The sequence below is a fragment of the Dermacentor albipictus genome, chromosome 9 (assembly GCF_038994185.2).
Source record: "Dermacentor albipictus isolate Rhodes 1998 colony chromosome 9, USDA_Dalb.pri_finalv2, whole genome shotgun sequence".
Classification (NCBI taxonomy): domain Eukaryota; kingdom Metazoa; phylum Arthropoda; class Arachnida; order Ixodida; family Ixodidae; genus Dermacentor; species Dermacentor albipictus.
Genome location: NC_091829.1, coordinates 77601556 through 77622398, shown reverse-complemented (window position 1 = coordinate 77622398; position 20843 = coordinate 77601556). Strand labels below are relative to the sequence as shown.

The following is a 20843-nucleotide window of genomic DNA, read 5'->3' as shown; positions in this document are numbered from 1 at the left end:
CAATTGCATTAGCAGATAAAGAACTTGTTGTTTTTTTTTGAGATCACACATGCGCTCTTTTACATCTTAAGGTGGCGGTCATGATTTCTTTGAATTTTGAATGCATACTCATGTCGGTTTTGAGCTTTCTGGGGGGCGCTTTTCTCTTCTTGTCTCAGTATATATGCGTGTCACTCAAAATAAAGATTAGTTGGAAGTCAGCGTTTCTCTTCGTGGTTCTTTTGGTCCCTGTCTGTGTACGCGCTCTAAGGGATGTTTGAAACAATAATATAGGTTCCTTTTTTACGTCTTTTTATACGATAAATCATGAAGTAGGCTTGATGGCACAATAGCAACAAGCAAGTCTACTGTTGCTCATGGGGACAACGCTCCGCAGCGGTATACGTTTGGATGAAAGCATTTTCATTTACCGCAATTCTGCACGCATATACAGTGAACTGAAGCTTACTTCAGCATGTTTCGAGAATTAACAGCTAATTAAGAAGTGCTTCCCTGTCAGTGCACTGTTTCTTTTAGGCTAGTTGAGTGATCTCCGAGCTATAAGACGAAGTGTAGAAAGAATATGCTGCCATGAAGTTGGTAACCTCTCCACTTGCTTTGTTTTGTCAGGTTGTTTCTCTGTGGTGTCTCGTTAGAGTACCAGATATGGGTGAAGTATTTCCGCTTGTGCTCGGAACCTCAAAACATTATAGAATCCTCTACGCTTTTTTCAGATTACATGCCTTGTTTGAATAACCATTGGTTTCAAAATATTCTGTCCAAGCAATGCCAATAAAACAAATGCATGTTTGTATATTCATTAGATGAGGGATGATTTCTGAAGACTAAGCTCATATTTCTGCTTCCACTTCATAAACGCTTTTTTACGTCATTTGTGATCTCATAGATATTGCTCTTGTTCTTTTGTTCTTTTAGGGGGAGGGACGGGGAGTTATACGTATTTCATGATGGTGAATGTGCTTTATAAATACTCTCCACAATATTTGTACGTACCCGGGTGAAAAAATTTGCATAGCAAGCGAAATGAAAAATAATACCAGCAGACGGAGGACACAGGTGCCCATATGAAATAAGAATAAACATTACAACTGTGGCCCAGTGGGGTGTCCGGTTTTCATAAATTGCATACACTTAGTACGCGCGCAAAAATTCTCTCTTCGCTTCACTGCAACACACTGTATGCTTCAGCGGAAAGGCCTCAGGTGAGGACCTCAGATAATAAATGCTAGAAGCATGGGCGAGTAAGGTTTACAGCTTGACAATAACGCGTGGCTTACTCTGCGTATGCGCGGAAATTCTCACTGTCTTCACTGCAAGAGACTGAATGCTTGGCCGCAATAAAGAGATGCCGCGCATTGAAGCCATCAGAAAGTACCGTTTTCTTTTTTCATAACTGAAGAATCGTAGCAAGTTCGGTGTTTTAGTAGTTTTTCCCGCTTGGTCTACGCTTTACTCCAATAAGAGATGAAACAATTACGTGTTGGTCACGCGCTATTCATTTACGCATAGATGGTGTAAGAAACTAACATCCCACGAAGAATGAGGCGTCATAGCTAAGCCACACGCGCGGCAGCAGGAAAGTGCTTATGGTTTGAAGCATGCTTTCAAGGCATGTGGACGCATATCTGCACATATATGCACGCTTCGTATTCCGCGTGGTATGCACTCAGTCACTCTGTGTGGCATCGAAATAATTTGGACAAGTGTGCGCTCCGAGTAACGTATGCGGCGTTAAGTATTACGTGATCGTACACTGAACTCTGGGCACTCTGGGAACTCTGAATTGCAACAAAATGTTATCGTGCCATCGTAATTTTTGTGGCCTCAACACATTGTGATAATTATGTTGATCAAGCCTCAGTTATTTGCGTAAAACCACTACGTGGGACAGGCCACGAATAGGGTGGTAATGTGATTGGAAAATACAATAAATTAGTTAATAAGTGACACAAGAAAGGAAAATATATGAATAATCTAAAATGAGAAATAAACGAATAATAATTGAGATAAAGTAGTGTTTAATACGATGCTGAGCCTTGCCTTGATAGGAACTTATTACTCAAATATGATAAGTAAAAGATATATTTATCATAAGCAAGTTAAATTTTGAATAATATTATTAATAACATTCATACTCTGAATTTGTGTTTTTACTTTTAAATTTTTCTAAATTGAAGTAGAAGTAAATCAAATATGGTTGCTACAAAATATTAATTAGGCAGTCTTTTTGTGTCACCTAGGAAATTAAGAAGGGATGGACAAATATGAGGCAGGTGCGTCAGGCAGGGAGATATGATCTCTCCAAAGCTATTCACGGCGTGGTTACAGTAGGTATTCAGAGACCCGGATTGGGAACAGTTGTGTTTAGGAGGTAATGGCGAATACCTTAGTAACTTGCGATTCGTTGATGATATTGCCTTGTTTAGGAACTCAAGGGACCAATCGCAATGCATGCTCACTGACCTCGAGAGGAAAAGCAGAAGGGTGGGTCTAAAAATTATTCTGCAGAAAACTAAAGCAATGCTTAACAGTCTCGGAAGAGAACAGCAGTTTACGATAGATACCGAGGCACTGGAAGTGGTAAGGGAATACATCGACTTAGGGCAGGTAGTGACTTGCGGATCCGGATCATGAGACGGAAATAATCAGAAGAATAAGAATGGGCTGGGGTGCGTTTGGCAGGCGTTCTCAGAACATGAACGGTAGCTTGCCATTATCCCTAAAAGAAAGTTTATAACAGCTGTGTCTTACGAGTACCACCTATGGGGCAGAAACCTGGAGGCTTATGAAAAGGGTTCTACTCAAACTGAGGACGACGCAACGAGCTATGGAAACAAGAATGTGGGTGTAACATTAAGGGACAAGAAGAGACCAGATTGGGTGAGGGAACAAACGCGAGTTAATGGCACCTTAGTTGAAGTCAAGAAAAGGAAATGGGCATGGGCAGGGCATGTAATGAGGAGGGAAGATAATCGACGCTCATTAAGGTTTACGGACTGAATTCCAAGAGAAGGGAACCGTAGCAGCGGGCGGCAGTTAGGTGGACGGATGAGATTAATAAGTTTGCAGGGTCAACATGGCCACAATTAGCACATGACCGGGGTAGCTGGAGAAGTATGGCAGAGGCCTTTGCCCTCCAGTGGGCGTAGCCAGGTTGATGATGATGATGATGATGATGATCCAATGCATCGAAAAAGATCTCCGCTATAACAATCAGCCCACTGAGTCCTTCGCCATGGATTCTCATGTCTGCCTTCGGAGTCTCTTCCAGTCTCCAGGCCTTAGCCGAAAGCTTGCTCCTAAATATCGGAGTCTGTACCGCATCGTCGATTGTACATCACCTGTGAACGGCGTGGTCGAACCGGTGACGTCATTTTCGGACAATTGACGCCATGGCTGCGAGACGGTTCCCGTCAGCCTCCTGAACCCGTACCACCACCTCCTCATCGTGTCATCACCTCAGGTCACCAGGATAGGGCGGGGGTAAATGCTGCAGGGGTAAATGTAGTGGGGAATATACATGTAGCGCTGTAGGCAGTGCCATCGCTTTGGCTCGAGACCCTCGCTCGAGCTGCTGATGCCAAGAGTCAAGGACAAGAGTCAAGGATGCCAAGGACTGGTCATACACAGCTACTAGCCTTTCCTCGGACGAGCTTCAATAATGTCCCCTTACATTACTTTCACTTTCTTTCAGCCCGCCACCTTCCAGAGCCTTCCTCTGACCTCTAGCCCCTCCTGTGCAAAGTACCATGTAGACGAATACTTATATAACAGGAAACCTCTCTGATCTCAAACACCAAAGAATTTCTGACCCTTCCAACTTTACCGAAAGCGTGCGAAAAGCAGTTCTGGATAATCAGAACACTAAAGCTAATATATATTTTTTTGCATGTTTTGGTGACGGGTGTCTCTGAAGTGGAGCTAGTTTTAGAATTTCCTAGCACAAATATTTTAGCTAATTCTCGGTTTTAGTTTGGAAAAGGAGATATCTGCGCTCAGGTGAATAATTATGAAGGTAATCATTTCATGCTGCTAATTACTCATGCGATATTTCGCATCTGTCACAGAAGCAACGCCCATCTCTTCAAGTAATAAAATTAAACAGGCGAAACTACCCTATCAGTGCATGCGACATCTTCTTTTTGAAAATTTTCTAACCTCAGTAAACGCAGTGTGTCCATCGTGTTGTGCCCACAATGGAGACGAAGGACAGCTTGTTAAGCAACTTGGCTTAAAAAGCAACACTCAAAGGAAAGAGACGAGGCCGGTGAGAAACATGGGGCATAGCAAAGCAAATAACACGGGAAAAGTATAGGACCGAAAGCATCTAGAACAAAACGCTCTTGTTCAGGAAGGATGAGCGTAGGGCGTGCTACGAAGCGGAGCCGTAGAGCGGAAAATGTGGCAAAGCTATCGCTGCACGCTCGGTTGCCCCCTTCGGGCCCTCATGAACGGCGTACCGGGCATCGAGAGCGCAGAGCGGCGTTGCAGAAGAAAAGCTCCTCCGACGCTTAGAATGGGATGCCTCTAGTGTACCGTCGCTGGAACCCCGCCTGTAGTGCGTTCCGAGCAATGGATTCGTTCATTTTCGTGGAGCCTTATCTGTGTAAATTACTCGCAAGGGCTGTCACGCGTGGTCACTCAGTGGAACGCATCGAATTCGTAGGGCATTCTGGGTGCATGACACGCGGCGCATCCAAGCCCGAGCGCCATCTAGCGCGTGCTCGTGCAATAAACATCTGTATACGGCAGCGTTGCTTTTCGCAACGCCCGTTTTGGAGATTTACAGGCCTACTTCCGGCTTTATGTTGTCATTTGTATCATTCTAAGTGGCGCATTTTGGAGGCGAATCGCGCATATCGCGACATTCAAGAATTCGCACGGGCAACGCTCTTTCGCCGTCGCAACGATTGTGGCACGATTCATTTTTTTATTTTTTTGAACGGCAGAGTAGATTCCTGGTAGCCATGAAAGAGCGACATGCGATTCCGTCCATCCATGCAGGCTGTAGTTTTTATGACCGGCTAGATGCAAGATTCTGTGTGAGCCAGCCACACTCTAGTAGCTCAAGGGTGCGAAGCAGATAGGGCGTAAAAAACCATAATAAGCTTAGTATAGTATAGAGGTGCTCATTTATTGTCACCGCATGTTTCCCTTACAGCACAGAGTAGAGAAAATCTCCGAAAACGAGGGCATGGTTATGATGTTAGCAACACCTAAACCGAACTGAAATGTTACGCTTTCTAGATGCTCGTGCGTAGTTCTGACGTAGGAACATCTATCGTTTCTAATTACTTTTTTGTTCATTAGCATGAATACATAAGATATTGACTGCAACAAATAGGGCCAGCTACTTCTTTTTATACGGGTGTCATATAAGTGTATCACACGACATCAAGAATGTAAGAAAAACGTACATACATACATACATACATACATACATACATACATACATACATACATACATACATACATACATACATACATACATACATACATACATACATACATACATACATACATACATACATACATACATACATACATACATACATACATACATACATACATACATACATACATACATACATACATACATACATACATACATACATACATACATACATACATACATGCATGCATGCATGCATGCATGCATGCATGCATGCATACATACATACATACATACATACATACATACATACATGCATGCATGCATGCATGCATACATACATACATACATACATACATACATACATACATACATACATACATACATACATACATACATACATACATACATACATACATACATACATACATACATATATACATACATACATACATACATACATACATACATACATACATACATACATACATACACATACATACATACATACATACACACCCACGCACACGCACGCACACGCACGATGTGATTTTCACTAAGCAAAAAGGCCCATGCATTTCTTACCCCAGAACTTATAAACAATACGAGTCCCCTCCGCAAACCTTTTAGGGGCATCAGCCCGGGCATGTTCCTGTTTATTTGGTAGTTGTTTCAGCATTGCCTTTGGAATAGGTGACCGTCAATCAAGGCTCATCACTTAACAAACCAGCTGCCGTTGTTGCCATTTTAAGTGACTGAGAAATGTGTCGCGACCCAGTTCTATTACCATATGGTCTTAGTTATCTTATGTCGACGCCCTTGGTGGCTCGGCTGAAAGAAATGTACTGCGTCAACGCTTCCGAGTGTTCATTACAAACAGTAACTGCTGGTCACTTGCCAGACTATTAAACATTACGTGAATTTTTCTTCTGAATATGCTTTCATAAAACGGAGCCACATGCTAATATCGGATGACTGCCGTAACGCTTAGACGCAATTTTAGTTTATCTTAGCCCAGCCTTAGCCAAATCGATTAGGCTCATTTGAATTGCAGTGCTATATAAATCACAGGGCTATATTCTGTGACTGAAAGGCAGCCCTGCAACCACTCTTATCAGCTCTGCACCAGAGCCCACATGAACAACTAGCATCAGAGGTACGATTACGCTACCATGAAGTGGTGGACAGAAGCTACGACATTGTATTTCAGTGGCTACCTGGGCATTACAACATTACTGGCAACGAAAGTGCCCACAAAGCTGCCCCTGAGGCACACGATGAATGTGAAAGCACCACGATACCATTGTCAAGGACGGACTCAGCGCGGTACCTCAGCGGTACCGCCCATGTTATTACTGTAAGGAAATGGGACAAAGTGGAGATCAACAACCAGCGCCTATATGCCATAGACCCGCATGTGACGTTACAACTTTTACCCGGTTTTAAGCGACAGGAAGAAACGCTACTGTGCCGTTTGCGAATAGGACTTTCTTTCACAAACACCTACTCATTCTTTGTTGGAATTGCGAACAGTCCTAATTGTAGCTCATGTGCTGTCGAAGAAACGAGCAAACATATCCTGTGTGACTGTCCCACATACGAAGACGACAAAAGTGGCCTTCGCGCAGCTTTTGGGCACCTAGATGACCATCCTTTCACAGAGGAGAAGATTTTGAGCCTGTGGCCTCGTGCGTCTGCTTTGTGCAAGGCTACAAAAGTGCCGGCGTGTTTCTTGAAATGCACCAACGTGTATGACCGGCTGTGATTGACTCAGCGATGAACGCTTGTGTGTGCAACAGTGGAGGCTGTGAACTTCTTTCTTTCTTCTTCTGTTTCAATCCCCTTTCCCCAGTGCAGGGTAGCCTACCGGGCGGAGCCTGGTTAGCCTCCATGCCTTTCCCTTATGACTCTCTCTCTAATCGAATCGTCCACGAACACGATGACTTTTCCCAGCGCTGCTCTTTCATGTCGCCTGTGTTTCAACTTGCCCCTGGTCTTTTTTTGCGTGCGTTGAACAACAGATATTGTATTTTGTGTCTTCACTGTGTAGGTTTCCATACAAAAACAGCTGTTCAGTTGGGTACAATCGAAGCAGCGCATATCCTATTAGTTCATCACCAAAGTGCAACGCGTGCATTATAGTGGGAGTAAATAGCGATAATGCAACGCTTATGTTGTTTGATGGAGTACGCCCTTCACATGGGATAACAAGAACAGTTTCTTCTCGTCCAGAAGAAAGAATCCTGAGAATGTAAAATGAATGCATCCAGTAGTAGTGTAACTTTCGACTCAGAATGACTTGCCAAAAACGTTGACTGCGCAAGATGGAATGAAGGAGCGAACGCTTTAGAACTATAAAGATTTAGCTGCATGAAAAGAAGTAATGTGCATGGCATAATATAGGAACAAAAATGAGTGCTGCAAGAAAGTTCTTAGTTCAGCAGCGATGTGAGCAGGATGACCTCTGGCGGGGCGTTGTATGGCGAGAAATACGGGAAAGCTATATCGTCACGCCTTTGGGGGATCCTCCCGGGACATAGCGTGGGGGGCATTCGGCTGTGTGAACTATAAGAGGCGTTCCAGAAAAAAGGAGGGCTCCTGCAAGGCTCAAGTGAGGCACGCTCGCCTAAGACAGACGAAGAACACTATTCTGCGTGCTCAACGGGTTGCTTATATCTATTATTTTTTTAAAAAGAAAAAATGAACAAGTGGCTTATTTTTAGCCCTACGGCCGTCGAACGCGAACTAGCCAAGTGGAACATTTGGGAGATCCCATTTCCCCCTGCACCTTACGGGTTGTGCATAACTCCTGGGCTCAGCCTGTCGGTCACTTTGACGTTCGAAAAGGGCAAATTTCACTCTGCGTCTGGTGAAGATCTTTCTAGAAGAACATTGACTCGGAGAACTCACGGGTGTTTCACAAGATGTTAACTTGGGCGAGGTTGTAATTTCTTGTAATATCGCAAAACCGCGCTATGAGGAGAGGCAAAGGTGCAGCGGGATTTAAATAATTACCCGTATTTCGTAGGGATAGCTTCTGTGACCATCTATTTACGCTTGCATACCCTCTTCTTGTCGCACAAACAACAAGAGCGAAAAATCATGTCCTGACTGCATATATCGCTGTATAGCGTAGTAACTACAATATCTAATATGTGCCGAGGTCACCGTAACGCCTCGTTTTTGAAGGTTGAGTTTATAGAGGTTTGGTTGCTATCCTATAGGGGTGGTTTGTTCAAAAAAAAAAAAAAAGAGAGCGCTAAGAGTGGTTCAATATGGCCATAGAGTTAACGTAAACTCAGTGTGACCGCTAAAATGTTCTGCAGCATGCAATCGCGAAAAATAACCTTTTTTTGGTGGCCCTCAACGTTTACAAATTCATCTAAGTCTTTTATATTATCGGGTTTTGCGTGCCAAAACCACTTTATGATTATGAGGCACGCCATAGTGGAGGACTCCGCAAATTTAGACCCCCTGGGCTTCTTTAACGTGCACCTAAATCTAAGTACACAGGTGTTTTCGCACTTTGCCCCCATTGAAATGCGGCCGCCGTGGCAGGGATTCGATCCCGCGAACTCGTGCGCAGCAGCCTAACACCATAGCTACTGAGTAACCACGACGAGTATATAAGTCGTTTCTGATTTATTCTATACAGATTCATCGTAAACAGATTGCAATGCAAAACTATATGGCCTCACATTATCATGTCTATAACAATGGTAACACAATTTGCACGCCATGATACCAATTGAGATTTCACAACTAACATGAGGACAATACAATAGCGCATGCTATTGCGTTAAAAACTTCAAAAAGATATTGCGGTTACATTTGCTCTCTGCTTCCTAAAATTTCGCAGCAAGTTCGAATTTTATGGTATCCATTGTTCTATACAAAACAATTCGCGTTATTACGCGCTAAGCGGGCATGAAAATTGTGTAGAAAAGAAGACAAAGCGAGAGATTGCCATGTACCTCTCCCCATGACAATGTACAAAAAATGGTTGCTATGGCATCACCGACAGATACCGGTGGCAGCGCAATGGCAACGCACAGCCTACTGGCAGTACTTCGCCACAGTACTGGCAAAGCCTTCGAGATTGGACGTCTCGTAGGTGTGATCTGCACACTGCAATATACACAGACTACGGGAATTTAAATTTTTAAAAAGAATATGTCCTTGCTGCGCAATTATATGAAAACGCAGACCTACAGTAGCGTAATTCTTTTTTTTATTTCGTAAGATAAACACGTTCTTTCTACGAGGGTATACTGAGTGTTCGAACTAATCGGCTTTCTTATGGGGATATGTTATGCTAACCACGCAGTTCGTGTGTTCTTTTCTTTTTGGAAGCCGCAAGTATTGATGTTAAATTATCCTTACAAAGATCAAGCTAGTACATCGAAGTGCACCAGTGATGAGTTGAATATAACGCGTAATACATCTCTATACGTTTATTTATTGAAAGCATGCCTTCTTGAAATTGTTATTTCCACCAAATTTAACGTTTTTCTTATTTCACTTTTTTATTTATTCTTCATAAGCATATTATGCCGATGACAACTTTGTTCAGTAGCGTCGCAGGAACTTAGTACAGAGAAAACGAATAGCCATACAATTCCATCGTCATCATCATCAGCAGAAGCCTATTTTTATGTAGAAACATATATCATCTCGCCTATGACCTCTCGCTTATTGTATGCGCTATGAGCCGTGATAACGGCATAAGTAGTGTGAGATATGGCACGGGGGCACCCACATTGGCGGATGTCACGCCTGAAATTCAATGGTAATTCACCCGGGTGTCTCTGTGCATTTTGTTTATACCAGTAAACTTGACTTCTTTTCTTAAATTTAGAATTCAAACAATTGATATGCACGTCGTCGCTGTAACTGCGAAAATACCGCAAGTATTCGACAAGGTGTGCGTAACCTTTGAGTGGAACGCCACTGAGCTTAACACGTGTGCCTTGCGTTCATCATTCCATTTCGTTAAGACTTTGCTAGAAACACTGATTGTACTGTCAGAGCCGCTGTTGGCGCCGCCGTGTAAATACGGCCCGGTCGCCTGCCTAATGACTCAGAAATGATTCATGCGGTCCCAGTGCGGTGAGGTGGTGTTTGTTCAAGGTTTGTTAATGGCTATAGATGAGACCCGCTGCAGCAGCTTGCAACATGCGCGTCGTCTTGTATTAGTGCTTGCGAGCATCTGCAAGACACCAGATACAGTGTTTTTTTGTTTTTTTTTAATAAGTCCAAATGACGCATTTATCTTTCGGTAGACCTTAGTCACAGAGAGACGTGGCTAGGGCAGTTTTATTTTGGGGGCCACTGTACTCTGTACCTTTACTCTTCCTCCACTGTAATTTCAACCAGCCGCGCTTATTTGTATTTGATTAAAATTCCCTTTCCTTCTTAACGTACAACCATACTGCCCTCGTTCTATTTGAGCTCATCTTAGATTTCTTTTTTTTTGCGATTAAGTTCACATTTAGATAGCTGATTGCAAGAAACACTCAGTCGTGCGGTGCAGTTGCGCGCTGTTTAGAGCAGGTCTGGTACAGCCTGGTGCCGCTTGGGAGTTATAATGTGTGTCCACTTTCACGATGGGAGCTTTGCGATGTCAACGATCCTGTTGTTGAATAAATAAAAATGAAAAATAGACAGCGCGCTTTTTTTGCCATCCAGCAGTTTGTTTCCGCCGCCTGCCGTTGTGCGTGACAAGCATTATGGGACCGACCTACATTGTCACTGGTTCCTGTAGGGAACGACGATAGAACTCCGTCCGAATCCAAATGCCACGTCAAGTGTCTGCAAAGCATTGACAAATTATTTTACTGACTAAGCGTTTGTTTCCGCGCACGTACTGGGTTTCTTTTTCTTTTGAGATGGGATAGTTCGTCACAGCTGACGATAACACTGTTGATGCGACAGAAGTTAGGAGATCGAAACTGGGCTGGGATATAACCTGTTAACTATATTCCAATTATCGTTCCTTTTCGCGGTTTCTCAGCTCTATGAGTCGACGTTGGATGATAACACATGAGGAGAATCCAGCGAAAGGAATCGTTTCATCATACCCGCCTATGATTTACTGTGTTCGTCGCCCTATCTCTTCCTTTTGTAGCGCTGTCGTGGTTACGCCACTGTCTCTTCGTCGTCGCCATCAGGCCACAATTGAAACGTAAGGCTTATCCACACTACAGGCCAAAAGAAAGCAAACTTTACTTACCACTACTAACGCGTTGGTGTATTTTCAATCGTGCCGCAACAGCAATACACGATTAGAAGCTCGAAGGGCCAACCTCTGAATCACAAGGATACATTAGCGCTTGTAGATTGTGGGTGCTGTTGCTTGCTATGAATAAAGAGAGATTGGTGGTGTCTGGCCGCATATGCCAGACGATACCGCAGCCAATACCGTGGCGGCTCTATTCGATGCTGTATGCCTCTCAAAGAGGTTGTAAATTACAGCAAATGGCGGTGTTCATCGGTGAGGTATATATTTCAGAGCAAGCGAAATCGCTGCAATCTCCGCACTTCTTCGTTGTGATAAACGTTCACAAAAAAGTTATTGAAGCAGCAATCAAGATAACGTAAAGGTAGCGAGAATTTGCACCAACTTCTGTAAATTTCATTTTACAGGAAATGCCGAGGAACTCTCGCATTAAACGTTTTTGTCAACTTATTTATTTGCAAGACTAGACATTGCCTTCTCCTAATTTTGTTTTCCACTGTTATTTATGAGTGTTGATTATTTCTTGCCGTCTTGTTTCACTCTGTATTAACCGTTACATTGTGATGCTTTTTTTGTTCATTTCTTGTGTATGACTGGCTGTCATCTTGCTGTTATGCCAACTTACAAGGGGTCGGGACCTCGTCAAGCTGTCCAAGCTTTTAGTCCTGTACTCCTCCTTCTTTAAGGAAATAAAATGATTGATTGATTGATTGATTGATTGATTGATTGATTGATTGATTGATTGATTGATTGATTGATTGAATGAAAGTAAAGGCACACCCCGATTTTTTCGTAAGCATCCCACGCGTTTAGTTGCGGCTGTCCGCTAATGACCCTTATGCCACATTGTTATTGACAAAACAATTGTTTAAGCATAATTTTTGTGCTGGCGTGTAGATCGTACATTATTTGTAGAATGCCATCAGAAATGGCATTCTCTTTATCATGCTGTACAGAACACTAAGTTTCGGTTCAAGGCTTGCAAGCGCGGCGAGAGGTTGCCATCTAATCTAGAAGCGCGGCACGTAACATTCAACGTCAAGTGACGAAAGACGTAAACCACCTCGTTTTTTCGCTTGAAATCTTCGAGATAAAATTTGAATTGATATATTGAAATTGGCATCCGAATTTTCCTGCGGAAAAATAAAACTATATTCCGATACTTCACTAACAAAAGTCGTAAATATTCAACAGAAATTTGCAGTTTCGTTCGACGTGTTCTCAAGATACAAGACACAGAATTAGAGTAACGCCGGAGACATAAGAGAGGACAACACGTAGAAAGTAAGTCTACAACGATCCAGACCGCGCGACTGCCGTTAATTTTTCAAATCTTTTCGCCGTCTCAATATTGCAGCCACGGGTTTTCCGCAACTTCATGGACACAGGGGACATCCTGCACACCTTGAAGGTACGCATTTTCTTCCAGTAGAATCTGGAGGTGGATCAACATGAATCCGAACTATTTCACTTCGCTGCTGAGCTACTGCCACTCGGTAACATACCATTACTTTAACAACTATAAAGGACAAGATGCCGACGAAGCGTTTCATGCAACACTCATGTCACTGGTGACTGGCACCCACTTTCTGTTTACTCGAACAAAAGCCGTCCGCAGTATGGAAGGCTACAGAGCTTTAAGGAATGTGCAACCGTAAAAGCCAGTGAAAAAAATGGACCTAAAGAAAACCGCAGGCACGTAAGCACTTCTTACGAGATGTGAATGCGAAAGCATCATTTTCCAATTAAACACCGCTGAGCTGTCGTCCTAGGGCGCTATAACGTAAAACTATTCCAAACTTTTCTATTCCAATTCTGCTATCAGCCCTCCACGATTGGTCAAAAACTTTTTTTGGCCAGCCCCACTTCACCTGTCTGTCACGCGACGTCACGAAAACCGCGATAGCTCCCCATCTGATATGATGTGTACATACTGATTATGCATGATTTGACAGGAAAAAGAAAAACAGTTATTTCTGATTCGACCCCGTTTCTCATTAGCCCTCTGCTATTGGTAAAAAGTTTTCGGGCTGCACCCACTTCACGTGCCTGTCACGCGACGTCACAAAACCGCACAAAGTCACCGCGTCAAAGTGACGTGTACGCGATAAAGATGCATTAATATGCCGAACAAAACTGAATTTTCTTCGGAATAGCCGCAGGCTGCCCCGTTCCGGAAGGAATAAAAGATAGCTGCCGCCGATCGCTGAGACGCTGGCTACTCGCACCTGCCGGAGAGCATGGGTGTATTTGCGTATAATAAGACTTCTTGCGTGTCCATGTAACGTTTTCGAGCACTTATGGCACGTTTACCACCTAATTCTGCCAACTCTTCTTTGCTGAGGGTCAGTTTTAGCGTCATTCTTAAGCTTCCGTTGCATGCCGCCGCGATTTTCGACCAGCCACCCCAAGCTAAGTAAGAGAAAGCCGACCAATCGCAGATGCCGGCACCACCCTCTTCATCCGGTTATCGATTTTCAGTGCACTGGCTCTGCCCCAGCTGATCCCTCTCCACTTGAGCGTTCTCCTCGCCTCTTGTCAGCCAATTAGATAGGACAAGCCGCTCAGTGTAGAGAATGTTATTCGTTTTTCAAGCAAACAAAAGTGACCTCCTATGAACGAGGAGAGTGTTTGATTGGTCTGTACAGACAACCCTATGGGTGACCGCCCGGTGCTTGCGTCAGTGGTTACGCAAATTTGACGTCAGGAGATTGGAATAGAAACATATTGGAATAGTTTTACGTTATAGGGCCCCTGGTTAAGAACCGCTCGCGGGTAAGCGAGCGCGTTGAAACACTTGACTGGTTTAGCCCTGTGGGTAAGACACTCGGTTTCTGAGCGTGGGCCCGTAGGTTCCAAAATCGCTACCGCCAACGTTTTTTTTTTCATTTGAATGTAATCTGTTTTTTTTATATGCAATAATTTCTTTATAGCGATTTCCGAAACGGAGTTAGAACGTAAGCCAGAACTTGCGCGGACAAGGAACGCACGTATAAAGGCTCTTTCACATGGCGCGATTCTCAGTCAGCGAAACAGCGAATTCCGTCGCTCAGCGACCGCCGCGACGTCGTTGGCTCTCCGCGACTGGATTCGAACAAGCTGGTCGCACCGTCGCTGAATCGCAGCGATAGGCGCGATGTCGAAGGGGCAATGCGTGATGAAACAAAGCGCCCTCAAAATAGAAGCCTTCCTGTTTTACCGTGCGTTGGTAGCTCTGTGGAGCAATGTCGCGCGCCAGTTTAACTATGCTTTAATAGGGTGTACCCACCACAGTTCGTGGCTTAGCAGCTTCATAAACATTTTTTTTTCTTCCGCTTGCTCTATTCGGCTTAAAGGAGAAGCTGCACGCTATGCAGGTCGGGAGAAGGACGCCACTTCAACATAAGGCACGTACCCACTTGATCGCCACCACCGTCAGCCTTTTCATCGCTAGAAATTGCTACAGCTGCTTATACATGCACACTCAATAGTAGCTTGTTCTTCTGCAAAAGCAAATACGCATCCCGAAAAAAAAAAGTAGTGGCTTTCATAGTAACAACGAAACTTGAGTGTAATAAATGGAACCCCCCCCCCCCCCCCCCGACGCCACATAAGCCGCACGCTCATACTTGCGGTGTTGTGCAGCGCCCCAGTCACCGTATCTGCAAGCTGTCATTAGGTCTCAACGCTTTTAAGCGCTAAAAAATGGTGTACCTATTTTATTATCGAATACTAATGCGAAAATTCGAATATTTGACTTGCTTCCACGTTATTTTCATTTAACGATGCAGGCATGCATACTTCGTGAGCAGGAGGCATCCTTGCGCCTCGCTGCGACGGAAATCGCGCTGCCGCAAACGCATGCGAAAACTGTCAACGAAAATCGCTCTGCGACGTACGCGGCAGAACGTTCTTCGCCCCAATCGCGCCATGTGAAACAATCTTGGCGTGACTGTGACGTGGCGTCGTAGCGATGCCCTCCCCCCTAACGCAACACCTGGCGTGGTAGCGCGGAAGCACGTATTGCCTTCGGCCCCGCTTTATTCCCTCGAGGCGGGCTCGTAACGTGGCGTCGCCGTCAATGGGAATTTAGGTGCATTTTTCGCGCGTCCAGACGACAGACGCCTGTTCTTTTTTTCGGTCAGTGATCCATTTCGTACTTTCGCATCAATGGAGACATTGAGCAGTCGAACGAAAATGGTTTCTTGAAAACTGATACGAACTGTGGGCGTGTTTTCGATAGTTGCAGATCGAAAAGAAAGCAGGAATAATACAGCCACGTGCCTCAACCTCCGGCTAATTGTTGCTTGAGTGGGTGCGCTGGCATGCGAGAGCTCTAAGTGGTGTTGAAAAACAAAACACAATGGTTTGGCACCGATCAAGCGTTGAACTTCCCTGATACAATGTGAAAAGTGACTGGTCTGGGGCCAACTTCGCTAGAATCGATACTACTACATGGAGGGCCCCTGAAAATTCCCCCCCCCCCCGCCACCCTACCTCCCCCGAAAACTTGCAAAGTTGAGATTGCCAGTGGCTGGAATCTACGTATTGTTTCTTCTGAAGCTCCGATCGTCCGAAAGCGAACGTTGCGTGCACTGAAATTGCGCAATGTACGCTAGCGAGATCGCATTACGCAATGCCGTTTATCAAAGGAGCTTACAAATGCGCACTCGAATGGGCGTTACTAATGTGGTCGTTTGTTCCAATCGAAAACACACGCTCGGCTGTGTAGCCCACAAGAAAGTTGTACACAAAATAAAAGCTGCATGGGCCACGCGCCGAATTTCCGTCCGATAGTAGCCACGTCTTTATTTTCAGCTTTTTTTAGGTTGAAGGATATACACATAAGATGTCATAAATAGAAACAGATTGTGCCTCCTAGCTTTTCTTAAAACTCACTTGAAACGTTCTGAGAACACTACCTCTGTCACACGGGCAAACTAAAGTGCACTTTGGGCAAGTGCACTTCAGAGCGCTGAGTGTCAGTCTGGCGGCGTGCTGGTACAAGAGAAAGAAAACTGTCCTTTCAAATTGGTGGCGATGGCGATCGCGAGTCAGAAGGCGAACCAGACATTTCGTAATTTAAAAACCGCACACAAACAGTTTGTTATTGTTAGAAACAGCGTTTACAATCAACCTAAGTGCAAGTGAACTAACGCATTGAAACCTCAATAACACGATTAGTCATCACGAGCCAAAACAAGACAGCAACACTCGACCAGTACCAGTCCTAACGACAAGGCTCGCTATACACCTGCGCGGCCACTACCCGACGTGGCCGTAAACAGCTCGCGAGTGAGAGTAGACGTTTGCTGTTTCTGTCTTTCTTTTTTTGCAGTGTGGCACAGTTTATTACCTTCTAACGTTAGCAGTTTTAAAGAAATGTTATTGAAAATTACTTTTAACTCTGCTTTCAATATTGCTTTACTAAATTTTACTCATTGTTACGAGGCTATATACTGTGCCGCCATGAAGTGTGTTCGCCGAACACACTTGCTGACGAGTGTGCTCTGCAGTGAGTGTCACGTGATAAGCGTTCCCTAGTGGCAGCCTGCGAATGACACTAGCGGAGGCGTGCACTAGCTTAAAGCGCACGTAAGTTTGCCCGTGTGACATGGGTTTTACCTAAATGCGGCTAGCACAGGCGTTTCCCACTCCTTAACCGACACAGACTGGGCGATAAATTATAGTGAGGTAGTGAACATTTAGCTTTTTTGTTCCACTGTTTAATTTTGAAATTGTCTGTGCACGTTTACGTGTATTGGGAATCTGAGGATGGTCGCGTTCGCAGTCGCGTTCGCTTCGCTTCATTTCTGTTGCCGCTCAAGGCAGAGCGTTCCCATCTGGGTTGGCACGCAATAAGCGCCGGCATCTGTTGGTGTGTCGTGCAAAGTACGAGCCCATACTAGTATTCTCGACGGCCGGCCCAGTAACAAAAAAACAGCTTCCTTTCCCAGTGAAACTGTTTGATGGCACTGCTATACCGAGGGCTCGAGTGCGGTGTTGTATGGCATTTCTCCCATCTCGGTTGCCATTGACTCTTTGCCAGAAAGAAAATAAATGTGCGACGTGTACCTTGCTGGAAATCTCTCACCTGGACGTGCCTTTGGATTCTCCACACCTTCTCAAGGCATGTTCGACCATTCAAACAACAGTTAATGATTTGGCAAACTGTTCCTGATTAAATATGTACGTCCAGATCCTCATGCTCAATTACAATCAGGACCCGAAGACAATAAATGGCGTGGGTGTAGTATACGCCAAAAAAAAAAGAGAAATGAAAATACAGAAGAAATAAAAACAAAAATATATTGGTGCCATAATTTGGTAGGAGTAGGTTTTGAATGTTCCTGATAATGTAATCTCAGCTACTGCATTATGAAAATGCTCATTGTTGCCAATGGTTACAACATCGGCACTAAAGCGCTTCCACGCGTGTAACCTGCGAGACAGCAATGACTGAAAAGTGTAATTAGTAATATCTGTGGCTATGCCTACCTTACATGTTTAACTAACGCCTGCAGAAACGTAGTGCAGTGAAGGAATGACATTATTGTGACATCCTGACGCAAAGAACAAAAATCGCTTAGTCAGTGGTTGGAAGGTGTAGTTGGGCTAAGAGTTGGCAAAACTTTGTTACAATTTTTTGTTTCTTGGTAAGGTGCACTGTTGCGGTGTTATGCTTATGTTCTTGTTCCGGTCTTTTGTGACCGATAACTTCTAAAGAACTCATCCGTACCTTGTAGGGCGGCGGGAATATCCGAAACTTTCGAATAACAAATCGAATAGGGTCCCATTCGAGTCGAAGACGTAAATTCGTAATTGCGAACATTTCTCGAATATTTTTCGAATCTTTCAGAACGTCAACTACGCCCATGTAAACAGAAAATTGGAGCAAAAGTGTCACAAAATTTTCACGCGCGTGGGCATAGTCAAGAAGTAAAACATCACAAACTTGCGCAGTGGGGCAGGCTACGTCACGTAGGTAGACATACCTTACGGGCTACGCAGCGTTCATTCACCTTCTTTGAAGAGTCCTGTGCATGCGGAGAAATAACATCTTTCCTCCAAATTCTCTATTTCAGTTTTTAATATACAAGGCTTCATAACGTACCACGTACCGATAGAAATTTGCCAACCATACCAACACTAGGATGTGAACAACGTTTTATATTATTTGTTATACCGAGTGTTCATCCTTGTAAAGCTATTCTATTAGTATTCCACATTCAATTGGTTCTGGCACTATTCGATTCCTATTTGATTCAGCCTGAAAAATCACTATTTGCACACCGGTATTCCTTCCTCTACTAATATACGTTGGTAGAGACAGTTTCGCCCATTGGCACTAATTCAGAATGGAGAAATCTCAAAGCGATTTCACGAACGGACATGCAGATGTTGTTGGCTAAACTTGCTCCCTGCGAAAAGCATTTATGGGCCCAGAACTTCTCCATACGTTCCAACGTTGGCGCGTAATTTTTGAGAAAAACGCAAGAAATTACCATGATGGCGTGAGAACAACCGGACAACGCATGAATATTCAGCCGAGTCTGAATGAGCATGTAGCTCGCATGCCACTGCAATGACGCAAGTCCTCTGCATCGCCCTCCATTACAAAGCAGTATATGCAACGCAAGGCTCAGCAAGTCAAGTGTGTGTGCATGTTTGCATGAATGAACGCGCGCCGCTGTAGCAACAGAAGGGGCTCAATTGTTTCTAAATATGCCAGTTAATTTGTTATCTTCAATTCAAAGACTCCCCCCCCCCCCTCCGCGCGCACACACAAACGCACGCAGCCACTGCACTATGAATTTTGGTCAACCTTCATATCTGCTTTGGGGCGGTCGATTTAGTATAGTTGAGCATTATTCGTTTCTGAAAAGCGGCTGGGTTAAGTATGATAAATAAATTGTGTGTGATATCATGAGTAGACCGCTTGGCCTAAATTGGTTTGCTTGTTAGTTATATTCCGGGTGCGGCCGCTCAACTGTCTCTTTGCTTTACTATCAGGGCGTACGTCGTACTGTGCCTAACGAGATGGCGACCAACGAAATAGGACGATCGACCTATTTCCTGGCCCACAACGGCTGTTAGCTCTAGAAATAAGCGCGCTTTTGGTTCTCCTTCAGACTCATCGTACATTTTTCGTCTTTCTTTCTCGTTTTTTTTTGTCGAGATAGAGTACGTGTTTTTTCCACCGCACAGTCTCGTTCATCCTACCGATCGGACCTGTCGACCGAAATTTTTGTCGGTGACGACCATCGTAATCGTGACAGTGGAGTCCGAAACTTGCTGGCAAATGTCCCAGTAGAGATCGATGCGGCGCGGCTGCTGCTCGTCGGTACGTGTACACGGCACGAAAGAGCTCAATGTAGCCAAACTACAGTTCCATCGTACTGAATGCTAGTCGCGCTGCAGTACGTGAACGACCTGTGATGATTTGCCAGCAAGCTCATACGACGACATTGATGAACTCGCTGGCGTGTCCGAATGGATAGGATCTAGAGCTTTTCGTGCGATCATAAACAGCTCACATTTTGATTCCAGAATGTCGCCCCGTGCATTCGTTTAGGTGACGCATAGAAACTGTTTTACTGGTGATACCCGCTGGGGTTGCTTAGGGTCTATAGTGCTGGGCTGCTAAGCACGAGGTCATGGGATCAAATCTAGGCCATGGTGGCAACTTTTCGATGGGGGCAAAATGCGAAAGCACCCGTGTACTTCGATTCAGGTGCACGGTAAAGAGCACCAGGTGGTCCAAATTTCCTGTTTCCCACTACGGCGTGCCTCATAATGAGATCGTGTTTTTTGCGCATAAAACTCCCTAATCAATTTTTTTTCTACTGTTGTCAAGCAGGGGCGTAGCCAGGGGGGGGGGGGAGGTTATGGGGCTTCAGACCCCCCCCCAAAAAAAATTTTTTGTCCGTGCTGTCCATGCACCGCCCACCCAAGCATGCCGCTGTGCCGGAAATCATTCTGAATTTTCTCTAGAATGTCTTTTTCACGCTCGAAATCACATTTAAGCGCGAACCTTGCGAACTCGGGATGGATTTCACGGCAGCGCTTATGCACCGGGAGTCAACGCAATGAGCCCAATCCGAGCATGTAGTTTCAAAGGCGTTTTGATGTCCAACGGGCTCGCCACGGCATCTTGCGGAGGCCGCGGTATGTATGCAGCGCATGGATGTCAATTCGGAAGTTTATGGGTATAAAGTTCTCATAATGTGTTGA

At 44.5% G+C, this 20843-nt stretch overlaps 1 protein-coding gene across 14 annotated transcripts in view; it reads right to left on the bottom strand.

The window, feature by feature from the left end:
* The window catches only part of LOC135921341 (uncharacterized), a 1279318-nt gene that overhangs the window by 38574 nt on the left and 1219901 nt on the right, over positions 1 to 20843 (bottom strand). For 12 of the 14 annotated variants that reach the window (XR_011508243.1, XR_011508238.1, XR_011508245.1 and 9 more), the window contains one exon: positions 3342 to 3490. The exons of the other annotated variants lie outside the window; for them this stretch is intronic. The gene's annotated coding sequence lies outside the window, so the exon portion shown is untranslated. The remainder of the gene's footprint in view (positions 1 to 3341; positions 3491 to 20843) is intronic. 14 annotated transcript variants of the gene reach the window in all.